This window comes from Chiloscyllium punctatum, chromosome 39 (assembly GCF_047496795.1).
Source record: "Chiloscyllium punctatum isolate Juve2018m chromosome 39, sChiPun1.3, whole genome shotgun sequence".
Taxonomy (NCBI): domain Eukaryota; kingdom Metazoa; phylum Chordata; class Chondrichthyes; order Orectolobiformes; family Hemiscylliidae; genus Chiloscyllium; species Chiloscyllium punctatum.
Genome location: NC_092777.1, coordinates 70,682,255 through 70,695,403, shown reverse-complemented (window position 1 = coordinate 70,695,403; position 13,149 = coordinate 70,682,255).

Here is a 13,149-nt window from a genome sequence, read left to right as displayed (position 1 = left end):
AGACACCCGACTCCCCTCACACACTCCAGACACACGACTCCCCTCACACACTCCAGACACACGGCTCCACTCACACTCTCCAGACACACGGCTCCCCTCACACTCCCCAGACACACGGCTCCACTCACACTCTCCAGACACACGGCTCCCCTCACACTCTCCAGACACACCGCTCCCCTCACATTCTCCAGACACACGACTCCCCTCACACTCTCCAGACACACCGCTCCCCTCACACTCTCCAGACACACGGCCCCCTCACACACTCCAGACACACGACTCCCCTCACACTCTCCAGACACACCGCTCCCCTCACACTCTCCAGACACACGGCCCCCTCACACACTCCAGACACACGACTCCCCACACACTCTCCACACACACGGCCCCCTCACACACTCCAGACACACGACTCCCCTCACACTCTCCAGACACACGGCTCCCCTCACACTCCCCAGACACACGACTCCCCTCATACTCCCCAGACACAAGGCTCCCCTCACACTCTCCAGACACACGACTCCCCTCACACACTCCAGACACACGACTCCCCTCACACACTCCAGACACACGGCTCCCCTCACACACTCCAGACACACGACTCCCCTCACACACTCCAGACACACGACTCCACTCACACTCTCGAGACACACGACAACCCTCACACTCTCCAGACACACGACTCCCCTCACACACTCCAGACACACGACTCCCCTCACACACTCCAGACACACGGCTCCCCTTACACTCCCCAGACACATGGCTCCCCTCACACACTCCAGACACACGACTCCCCTCACACTCTCCAGACACACGACTCCACTCACACACTCCAGACACACGACTCCGCTCACACTCTCCAGACACACCGCTCCCCTCACACACTCCAGACACACGACTCCCCTCACACACTCCAGACACACGACTCCCCTCACACACTCCAGACACACGACTCCCCTCACACACTCCAGACACACCGCTCCCCTCACACTCTCCAGACACACGGCTCCCCTCACACTCTCCAGACACACGACTCCCCTCACACTCTCCAGACACACGACTCCCCTTACACTCCCCAGACACACGACTCCCCTCACACACTCCAGACACACGGCCCCCTCACACACTCCAGACACACGACTCCCCTCACACTCCCCAGACACACGTCTCCCCTCACACTCGCCAGACACACCGCTCCCCTCACACTCTCCAGACACATGGCTCCCCTTACACTCCCCAGACACACGACTCCCCTCACACTCCCCAGACACACGACTCCGCTCACACTCTCCAGACACACGGCCCCCCTCACACACTCCAGACAAACGACTCCCCTCACACTCTCCAGACACACGACTCCCCTCACAGTCTCCAGACACACCGCTCCCCTCACACTCTCCAGACACACCGCTCCCCTCACACTCTCCAGACACACGACTCCCCTCACACACTCCAGACACACGACTCCCCTCACACACTCCAGACGCACGACTCCCCTCACAGTCTCCAGACGCACCGCACCCCTCACACACTCCAGACACACGGCTCCCCTCACACTCTCCAGACACAGGACTCCCCTCACACACTCCAGACACACGACTCCCCTCACACTCTCCAGACACACGGCCGCCCTCACACTCTCCAGACACACGGCTCCCCTCACACACTCCAGACACACGGACCCCCTCACACTCTCCAGACACACGGCCCCCCTCACACTCTCCAGACACACGGCTCCCCTCACACACTCCAGACACACGACTCCCCTCACACACTCCAGACACACGGCTCCCCTCACACTCTCCAGACACACGGCTCCCCTCACACTCTCCAGACACACGGCCCCCCTCACACTCTCAAGACACACCGCTCCCCTCACACTCTCCAGACACACCGCTCCCCTCACACACTCCAGACACACGACTCCCCTCACACTCTCCAGACACACGACTCCCCTGACACACTCCAGACACACCGCTCCCCTCACACTCTCCAGACACACGGCCCCCCTCACACTCTCCAGACACACCGCTCCCCTCACACTCTCCAGACACACGGCCCCCCTCACACTCTCCAGACACACCGCTCCCCTCACACTCTCCAGACACACCGCTCCCCTCACACACTCCAGACACACGACTCCCCTCACACTCCCCAGACACACGGCTCTCCTCACACACTCCAGACACACGGCTCTCCTCACACACTCCAGACACACGACTCCCCTCACACACTCCAGACACACGACTCCCCTCACACTCTCCAGACACACCGCTCCCCTCACACACTCCAGACACACGGCCCCCCTCACACTCTCCAGACACACGGCCCCCTCACACTCTCCAGACACACCGCTCCCCTCACACTCTCCAGACACACGGCCCCCTCACACACACTCCAGACACACCGCTCCCCTCACACTCTCCAGACACACGGCCCCCCTCACACTCTCCAGACACACGGCCCCCTCACACTCTCCAGACACACCGCTCCCCTCACACTCTCCAGACACACGGCCCCCTCACACACTCTCCAGACACACGGCCCCCCTCACACTCTCCAGACACACGGCTCCCCTCACACTCTCCAGACACACCGCTCCCCTCACACACTCCAGACACACGGCCCCCCTCACACACTCCAGACACACGACTCCCCTCACACACTCCAGACACACGGCTCCCCTCACAGTCTCCAGACACACGACTCCCCTCACACACTCCAGACACACGGCTCCCCTCACAGTCTCCAGACACACCGCTCCCCACACACTCTCCAGACACACGGCCCCCTCACACACTCCAGACACACGGCTCCCCTCACACACTCCAGACACACCGCTCCCCTCACACACTCCAGACACACGACTCCCCTCACACACTCCAGACACACGGCTCCCCTCACAGTCTCCAGACACACCGGTCCCCTCACACTCTCCAGACACACCGCTCCCCTCACACACTCCAGACACACGGCCCCCTCACACACTCCAGACACACCGCTCCCCTCACACTCTCCAGACACACCGCTCCCCTCACACACTCCAGACACACGACTCCCCTCAGACTCTCCAGACACACGACTCCCCTCACACACTCCAGGCACACGACTCCCCTCACACTCTCCAGACACACGGCTCCCCTCACACTCCCCAGACACACGGCTCCACTCACACACTCCAGACACACGACTCCCCTCACACTCTCCAGACACACCGCTCCCCTCACACACTCCAGACACACGGCTCCCCTCACACTCTCCAGACACCCGACTCCCCTCACACACTCCAGACACACGACTCCCCTCACACACTCCAGACACACGGCTCCACTCACACTCTCCAGACACACGGCTCCCCTCACACTCCCCAGACACACGGCTCCACTCACACTCTCCAGACACACGGCTCCCCTCACACTCTCCAGACACACCGCTCCCCTCACATTCTCCAGACACACGACTCCCCTCACACACTCCAGACACACGGCTCCCCTCACACTCTCCAGACACACCGCTCCCCTCACACTCTCCAGACACACGACTCTCCTCACACTCTCCAGACACACGGCCACCCTCACACTCCAGACACACGACTCCCCACACACTCTCCACACACACGGCCCCCTCACACACTCCAGACACACGACTCCCCTCACACTCTCCAGACACACGGCTCCCCTCACACTCCCCAGACACACGACTCCCCTCATACTCCCCAGACACAAGGCTCCCCTCACACTCTCCAGACACACGACTCCCCTCACACACTCCAGACACACGACTCCCCTCACACACTCCAGACACACGGCTCCCCTCACACACTCCAGACACACGACTCCCCTCACACACTCCAGACACACGACTCCACTCACACTCTCGAGACACACGACTCCCCTCACACACTCCAGACACACGACTCCCCTCACACACTCCAGACACACGGCTCCCCTTACACTCCCCAGACACATGGCTCCCCTCACACACTCCAGACACACGACTCCCCTCACACTCTCCAGACACACGACTCCACTCACACACTCCAGACACACGACTCCGCTCACACTCTCCAGACACACCGCTCCCCTCACACACTCCAGACACACGACTCCCCTCACACACTCCAGACACACGACTCCCCTCACACACTCCAGACACACGACTCCCCTCACACACTCCAGACACACCGCTCCCCTCACACTCTCCAGACACACGGCTCCCCTCACACTCTCCAGACACACGACTCCCCTCACACTCTCCAGACACACGACTCCCCTTACACTCCCCAGACACACGACTCCCCTCACACACTCCAGACACACGGCCCCCTCACACACTCCAGACACACGACTCCCCTCACACTCCCCAGACACACGTCTCCCCTCACACTCGCCAGACACACCGCTCCCCTCACACTCTCCAGACACACGGCTCCCCTTACACTCCCCAGACACACGACTCCCCTCACACTCCCCAGACACACGACTCCGCTCACACTCTCCAGACACACGGCCCCCCTCACACACTCCAGACAAACGACTCCCCTCACACTCTCCAGACACACGACTCCCCTCACACTCTCCAGACACACGGCCCCCCTCACACACTCCAGACACACGACTCCCCTCACACTCTCCAGACACACCGCTCCCCTCACACTCTCCAGACACACGACTCCCCTCACACTCTCCAGACACACCGCTCCCCTCACACTCTCCAGACACACGACTCCCCTCACACTCTCCAGACACACGACTCCCCTCACACACTCCAGACACACGACTCCACTCACACTCTCCAGACACACGGCTCTCCTCACACACTCCAGACACACGACTCCCCTCACACTCTCCAGACACACGGCCCCCCTCACACTCCCCAGACACACGACTCCCCTCACACACTCCAGACACACGACTCCCCTCACACACTCCAGACACACGGCCCCCTCACACACTCCAGACACACGACTCCCCTCACACTCCCCAGACACACGTCTCCCCTCACACTCTCCAGACACACGACTCCCCTCACACACTCCAGACACACCGCTCCCCTCACACACTACAGACACACGACTCCCCTCACACTCCCCAGACACACGTCTCCCCTCACACTCTCCAGACACACGACTCCCCTCACACACTCCAGACACACCGCTCCCCTCACACACTCCAGACAAACGTCTCCCCTCACACTCTCCAGACACACGGCTCCCCTCACACACTCCAGACACACGACTCCCCACACACTCTCCAGACACACGGCTCCCCTCACACTCCCCAGACACACGACTCCCCTCATACTCCCCAGACACACGGCTCCCCTCACACTCTCCAGACACACGACTCCCCTCACACACTCCCGACACACGACTCCCCTCACACACTCCAGACACACGACTCCACTCACACTCTCCAGACACACGACTCCCCTCACACTCTCCAGACACACGACTCCCCTCACACACTCCAGACACACGACTCCCCTCACACACTCCAGACACACGACTCCCCTCACACTCTCCAGACACACGACTCCCCTCACACTCTCCAGACACACGACTCCCCTCACACACTCCAGACACACGGCTCCCCTTACACTCCCCAGACACACGGCTCCCCACACACACTCCAGACACACGGCTCCCCTCACACACTCCAGACACACGACTCCCCTCACACACTCCAGACACACCGCTCCCCTTACACTCCCCAGACACACGGCTCCCCTCACACACTCCAGACACACGGCTCCCCTCACACACTCCAGACACACGACTCCCCTCACACTCTCCAGACACACGACTCCACTCACACACTCCAGACACACGACTCCCCTCACACACTCCAGACACACGGCTCCCCTTACACTCCCCAGACACACGACTCCCCTCACACACTCCAGACACACGACTCCCCTCACACACTCCAGACACACGACTCCCCTCACACACTCCAGACACACGACTCCCCTCACACACTCCAGACACACGGCTCCCCTTACACTCCCCAGACACACGGCTCCCCTCACACACTCCAGACACACGGCTCCCCTCACACACTCCAGACACACGACTCCCCTCACACTCCCAGACACACGACTCCACTCACACACTCCAGACACACGACTCCGCTCACACTCTCCAGACACACGACTCCCCTCACACACTCCAGACACACGACTCCACTCACACACTCCAGACACACGACTCCCCTCACACTCTCCAGACACACGACTCCCCTCACACTCCCAGACACACGACTCCACTCACACTCTCCAGACACACGACTCCGCTCACACTCTCCAGACACACGACTCCCCTTACACTCCCCAGACACACGACTCCCCTCACACTCCCCAGACACACGACTCCGCTCACACTCTCCAGACACACGGCCCCCCTCACACACTCCAGACACACGACTCCCCTCACACTCTCCAGACACACGGCCCCCCTCACACACTCCAGACACACGGCCTCCCTCACACTCCCCAGACACACGACTCCCCTCACACACTCCAGACACACGGCTCCCCTCACACTCTCCAGACACACGGCCCCCCTCACACACTCCAGACACACGACTCCCCTCACACTCTCCAGACACACGACTCCACTCACACTCTCCAGACACACGGCCCCCCTCACACTCCCCAGACACACGGCCCCCCTCACACTCTCCAGACACACGACTCCCCTCACACTCTCCAGACACACCGCTCCCCTCACACTCTCCAGACACACGACTCCCCTCACACTCTCCAGACACACGACTCCCCTCACACACTCCAGACACACGACTCCCCTCACACTCTCCAGACACACGGCTCTCCTCACACACTCCAGACACACGACTCCCCTCACACTCTCCAGACACACGGCTCCCCTCACACTCTCCAGACACAGGACTCCCCTCACACACTCCAGACACACGACTCCCCTCACACACTCCAGACACACGGCTCCCCTCACACACTCCAGACACACGACTCCCCTCACACACTCCAGACACACGACTCCCCTCACACTCTCCAGACAAACGACTCCCCTCACACTCTCCAGACACACGACTCCCCTCACACACTCCAGACACACGACTCCCCTCACACTCTCCAGACACACGACTCCCCTCACACACTCCAGACACACGACTCCCCTCACACTCTCCAGACACACGACTCCACTCACACACTCCAGACACACGACTCCCCTCACACTCCCCAGACACACGGCCCCCCTCACACACTCCAGACACACCGCTCCCCTCACACTCCCCAGACACACGGCCCCCCTCACACACTCCAGACACACGACTCCCCTCACACACTCCAGACACACGACTACCCTCACACTCTCCAGACACACGGCTCACCTCACACTCCCCAGACACACGGCCCCCCTCACACTCTCCAGACACACGACTCCCCTCACACTCTCCAGACACACGACTCCCCTCACACACTCCAGACACACGACTCCCCTCACACTCTCCAGACACACCGCTCCCCTCACACACTCCAGACACACGACTCCCCTCACACACTCCAGACACACGACTCCCCTCACAGTCTCCAGACGCACCGCTCCCCTCACACACTCCAGACACACGGCTCCCCTCACACTCTCCAGACACACGACTCCCCTCACACACTCCCGACACACGACTCCCCTCACACACTCCAGACACACGACTCCCCTCACACACTCCAGACACACGACTCCACTCACACTCTCCAGACACACGACTCCCCTCACACTCTCCAGACACACGACTCCCCTCACACACTCCAGACACACGACTCCCCTCACACACTCCAGACACACGACTCCCCTCACACTCTCCAGACACACGACTCCCCTCACACTCTCCAGACACACGACTCCCCTCACACACTCCAGACACACGGCTCCCCTTACACTCCCCAGACACACGGCTCCCCACACACACTCCAGACACACGGCTCCCCTCACACACTCCAGACACACGACTCCCCTCACACACTCCAGACACACCGCTCCCCTTACACTCCCCAGACACACGGCTCCCCTCACACACTCCAGACACACGGCTCCCCTCACACACTCCAGACACACGACTCCCCTCACACTCTCCAGACACACGACTCCACTCACACACTCCAGACACACGACTCCCCTCACACACTCCAGACACACGGCTCCCCTTACACTCCCCAGACACACGACTCCCCTCACACACTCCAGACACACGACTCCCCTCACACACTCCAGACACACGACTCCCCTCACACACTCCAGACACACGACTCCCCTCACACACTCCAGACACACGGCTCCCCTTACACTCCCCAGACACACGGCTCCCCTCACACACTCCAGACACACGGCTCCCCTCACACACTCCAGACACACGACTCCCCTCACACTCTCCAGACACACGACTCCACTCACACACTCCAGACACACGACTCCGCTCACACTCTCCAGACACACGACTCCCCTCACACACTCCAGACACACGACTCCGCTCACACTCTCCAGACACACGACTCCCCTCACACTCTCCAGACACACGGCCCCCCTCACACACTCCAGACACACGACTCCCCTCACACTCCCCAGACACACGACTCCCCTCACACTCCCCAGACACACGACTCCGCTCACACTCTCCAGACACACGGCCCCCCTCACACACTCCAGACACACGACTCCCCTCACACTCTCCAGACACACGGCCCCCCTCACACACTCCAGACACACGGCCTCCCTCACACTCCCCAGACACACGACTCCCCTCACACACTCCAGACACACGGCTCCCCTCACACACTCCAGACACACGGCCCTCCTCACACACTCCAGACACACGACTCCCCTCACACTCCCCAGACACACGACTCCCCTCACACACTCCAGACACACGACTCCCCTCACACTCTCCAGACACACGACTCCCCTCACACACTCCAGACACACGACTCCCCTCACACTCTCCAGACACACGGCTCTCCTCACACACTCCAGACACACGACTCCCCTCACACTCTCCAGACACACGGCTCCCCTCACACTCTCCAGACACAGGACTCCCCTCACACACTCCAGACACACGACTCCCCTCACACACTCCAGACACACGGCTCCCCTCACACACTCCAGACACACGACTCCCCTCACACACTCCAGACACACGACTCCCCTCACACTCTCCAGACAAACGACTCCCCTCACACTCTCCAGACACACGACTCCCCTCACACACTCCAGACACACGACTCCCCTCACACTCTCCAGACACACGACTCCCCTCACACACTCCAGACACACGACTCCCCTCACACTCTCCAGACACACGACTCCACTCACACACTCCAGACACACGACTCCCCTCACACTCCCCAGACACACGGCCCCCCTCACACACTCCAGACACACCGCTCCCCTCACACTCCCCAGACACACGGCCCCCCTCACACACTCCAGACACACGACTCCCCTCACACACTCCAGACACACGACTACCCTCACACTCTCCAGACACACGGCTCACCTCACACTCCCCAGACACACGGCCCCCCTCACACTCTCCAGACACACGACTCCCCTCACACTCTCCAGACACACGACTCCCCTCACACACTCCAGACACACGACTCCCCTCACACTCTCCAGACACACCGCTCCCCTCACACACTCCAGACACACGACTCCCCTCACACACTCCAGACACACGACTCCCCTCACAGTCTCCAGACGCACCGCTCCCCTCACACACTCCAGACACACGGCTCCCCTCACACTCTCCAGACACAGGACTCCCCTCACACACTCCAGACACACGACTCCCCTCACACTCTCCAGACACACCGCTCCCCTCACACACTCCAGACACACGACTACCCTCACACTCTCCAGACACACGGCTCACCTCACACTCCCCAGACACACGGCCCCCCTCACACTCTCCAGACACACGACTCCCCTCACACTCTCCAGACACACGACTCCCCTCACACACTCCAGACACACGACTCCCCTCACACTCTCCAGACACACCGCTCCCCTCACACACTCCAGACACACGACTCCCCTCACACACTCCAGACACACGACTCCCCTCACAGTCTCCAGACGCACCGCTCCCCTCACAGTCTCCAGACACACGGCTCCCCTCACACTCTCCAGACACAGGACTCCCCTCACACACTCCAGACACACGACTCCCCTCACACTCTCCAGACACACGGCCCCCGTCACACTCTCCAGACACACGGCTCCCCTCACACTCTCCAGACACACGGCCCCCCTCACACTCTCCAGACACACGGCCCCCCTCACACTCTCCAGACACACGGCTCCCCTCACACACTCCAGACACACGACTCCCCTCACACACTCCAGACACACGACTCCCCTCACACTCTCCAGACACAGGACTCCCCTCACACTCTCCAGACACACGACTCCCCTCACACACTCCAGACACAGGACTCCCCTCACACTCTCCAGACACACGACTCCCCTCACACTCTCCAGACACACGACTCCACTCACACTCTCCAGACACACGGCTCCCCTCACACTCCCCAGACACACGACTCCCCTCACACTCTCCAGACACACGACTCCCCTCACACTCTCCAGACACACGGCTCCCCTCACACACTCCAGACACACGACTCCCCTCACACTCTTCAGACACACCGCTCCCCTCACACACTCCAGACACACGGCCCCCCTCACACTCTCCAGACACACGGCCCCCCTCACACTCTCCAGACACACGGCTCCCCTCACACTGTCCAGACACACGGCTCCCCTCACACTCTCCAGACACACGGCCCCCTCACACTCTCCAGACACACGGCTCCCCTCACACTCTCCAGACACACGGCCCCCTCACACTCTCCAGACACACGGCTCCCCTCACACACTCCAGACACACGACTCCCCTCACACTCTTCAGACACACCGCTCCCCTCACACACTCCAGACACACGGCCCCCCTCACACTCTCCAGACACACGGCCCCCCTCACACTCTCCAGACACACGGCTCCCCTCACACTGTCCAGACACACGGCTCCCCTCACACTCTCCAGACACACGGCCCCCTCACACTCTCCAGACACACGGCTCCCCTCACACTCTCCAGACACACGGCCCCCTCACACTCTCCAGACACACGGCTCCCTTCACACTCTCCAGACACACGGCCCCCTCACACACTCTCCAGACACACGGCCCCCCTCACACTCTCCAGACACACCGCTCCCCTCACACACTCCAGACACACGGCCCCCCTCACACACTCCAGACACACGACTCCCCTCACACACTCCAGACACACGGCTCCCCTCACAGTCTCCAGACACACCGCTCCCCACACACTCTCCAGACACACGGCCCCCTCACACACTCCAGACACACGACTCCCCTCATACTCCCCAGACACACGGCTCCCCTCACACACTCCAGACACACCGCTCCCCTCACACACTCCAGACACACGACTCCCCTCACACAGTCCAGACACACGGCTCCCCTCACAGTCTCCAGACACACCGCTCCCCTCACACTCTCCAGACACACCGCTCCCCTCACACACTCCAGACACACGGCCCCCCTCACACACTCCAGACACACGGCCCCCTCACACACTCCAGACACACCGCTCCCCTCACACACTCCAGACACACCGCTCCCCTCACACTCTCCAGACACACCGCTCCCCTCACACACTCCAGACACACGACTCCCCTCATACTCCCCAGGCAAACGGCTCCCCTCACACACTCCAGACACACGGCTCCCCTCACACACTCCAGACACACGGCTCCACTCACACACTCCAGACACACGACTCCCCTCACACTCTCCAGACACACGGCTCCCCTCACACTCTCCAGACACACGACTCCCCTCACACACTCCAGACACACGACTCCCCTCACACACTCCAGACACACGGCTCCCCTCACACTGTCCAGACACCCGACTCCCCTCACACACTCCAGACACACGACTCCCCTCACACACTCCAGACACACGGCTCCACTCACACTCTCCAGACACACGGCTCCCCTCATACTCCCCAGACACACGGCTCCACTCACACTCTCCAGACACACGGCTCCCCTCACACTCTCCAGACACACCGCTCCCCTCACATTCTCCAGACACACGACTCCCCTCACACACTCCAGACACACGGCTCCCCTGACACTCTCCAGACACACCGCTCCCCTCACACTCTCCAGACACACGACTCCCCTCACACTCTCCAGACACACGGCCCCCCTCACACTCCAGACACACGACTCCCCTCACACTCTCCAGACACACGGCTCCCCTCACACACTCCAGACACACGGCTCCCCTCACACTCTCCAGACACACCGCTCCCCTCACACTCCCCAGACACACGGCTCCCCTCACACTCCCCAGACACACGGCTCCCCTCACACACTCCAGACACACGACTCCCCTCACACTCCCCAGACACACGTCTCCCCTCACACTCTCCAGACACACCGCTCCCCTCACACACTCCAGACACACGACTCCCCTCACACTCTCCAGACACACCGCTCCCCTCACACACTCCAGACACACGGCTCCCCTCACACTCCCCAGACACACGGCTCCCCTCACACTCCCCAGACACACGGCTCCCCTCACACACTCCAGACACACGACTCCCCTCACACACTCCAGACACAGGACTCCCCTCACACACTCCAGACACACGGCTCCCCTCACACACTCCAGACACACGACTCCCCTCACACACTCCAGACACACGACTCCCCTCACACTCTCCAGACACACGACTCCCCTCACACACTCCAGACACACGACTCCCCTCACACACTCCAGACACACGGCTCCCCTTACACTCCCCAGACACACGGCTCCCCTCACACACTCCAGACACACGACTCCCCTCACACTCTCCAGACACACGACTCCACTCACACACTCCAGACACACGACTCCGCTCACACTCTCCAGACACACCGCTCCCCTCACACACTCCAGACACACGACTCCCCTCACACACTCCAGACACACGACTCCCCTCACAGTCTCCAGACGCACCGCTCCCCTCACACACTCCAGACACAGGACTCCCCTCACACACTCCAGACACACGGCTCCCCTCAC